We start from the raw sequence: 1918 nt of genomic DNA, 5'->3' as shown, positions 1-1918 counted from the left end.
AAAGTTAAAACTAAAATTAAATAAAAAAAAAAGTAAAAGACAACAATAAATTAATACCACTTATATATATATATATATATATATATATATATATATACACGACTGAGTAATTTGTAAGGTATAAATTTAAAATAAGCGTCACGTGACTATGAATAACCTTGAGTTACAGGACTGGCTATGAAAAAGTTTTCCTACAATTATACAGGGTGTACCAGAAATCTGGATCCATAGGAAAAATATACATTATATTCTTAAAGTTAAACACATTTCTAATATCAGTTGTACATATTTCAGGAAAGAAAATTCCCTGAATTGATACGTATATGGCTTTTGATGGCATGAAATTTGAATAAAAAATAAGCCAAGAAGAAATTGTGTATTTTTCTCTATGGGTCCAGACTTCTGGGACACCCTGTATTTTGAATACGATAAGAAATACACTAACAACAATTTAAGGTAATGTTAATTATTCACTCGTGTTGTGTTGTGTCCAAAATAAATTAATAAATAAAGTATTATTCAAAAAACAAAAATACACAGTCCATGCAAGTATACTTTTATTTAAACTGAACTTGCTGCCGGAATTTTTAAAGCAAACACATTTTACAGATATAATGCAATTCCGCACATTTACATCACCATAAAAGTTAAAAAAAAAGCAAAACGTAATAAACTAAAAAAAAAAGAAGGAAAATTGTTTAATAATCATTCATTCATTTGCTTTTAATCACTCGTCGATTCTTTAATAAATACAATTTTCTACTAGACGGCTGATTAAGGTTTTCACTTTCTCTTTTCAATCTTTAATTTTCATGTAATAAGACACAGTTTCCATATTCAAGTTATAAATATCCATGTAAATGATAGTTTTTGTTATCATCATATCGTGCATACTTGATGAAGTCTGAACAAATGGATACTTTGGTTTAGAATTGCCACTATTAAAACGAGCACGACGAACTCACGTGCGAGACACGTCCCACCATAACAGTTTGTAAATAGCGATGACATTTTTTTTTATCAATTACTAAATACATAAGTAATGTAAAGCATTAATAATGTTAGGCCTTTAATAACCTGCTAAATTTACTACACAATGGGCTAACTGCTTTCTGCCTACCGCACGTATCGAAACCCGATGTTTAGCGGTATAAGCCCTCGGACTTTCCGCTGAGTCACTGGGGGCAATTGAATGTGTAATATCCCGATACAATTTCCTTTTACCTTTACTACATAATAGCAAGGCGATGGCTTTAACACATACAAACGCAATACAAGTCTATACGTTTTGAGTTGAATCAACGTGTTGACAGTAATATAGGAAATCCCGCATACGACATTGATAAACAACTGCCTGAAAATCGGTTTCACTGATGAATATGAAACGGGTAAAAAAAGTTTACTTTATCCGGCTATGGAATTTGGTTTATGTTATAATCATACATCAGGGCTGCAACCAATAGCATTCTAGACTCTCTGTTCATCGTGTTCCTACTTGCAAACAAACAGGTAATTATTTTCCCACTAAACTCCCAGAGTCATGGCCAGTAACCGGGACAAGTTCTTACTTAACAGATAGCCACATTTTTCTACGTAACACCTACTAAATAAAAAAAAAATACAAAAACGATTTGATTTCACTTAGTCAAATCCTACTCATATGTACAAGGTTATCTACCATCACACATAAGTAATGTAACCGATTTTTAGGCCAAACTTCGTCTGGTTCTTACAATATAGGCCAGTGAGTCACTTCAAACAAACTTCTGGTTCTTACAATGTAGGCCAGTGAGTCACTTCAAACAAACTATTTCTGGTTCTTACAACGTAGGCTAGTGAGTCACTTCAAACTAGGTTAGATGAGAAACTGTTCCAGACCACACAAACATTCATCAAAACCACCCACAACAAGGGGAGG

This window comes from Limulus polyphemus, unplaced genomic scaffold (assembly GCF_000517525.1).
Source record: "Limulus polyphemus unplaced genomic scaffold, Limulus_polyphemus-2.1.2 Scaffold108, whole genome shotgun sequence".
Lineage (NCBI taxonomy): Eukaryota > Metazoa > Arthropoda > Merostomata > Xiphosura > Limulidae > Limulus > Limulus polyphemus.
Note: the sequence above shows the minus strand (reverse complement) of the source record.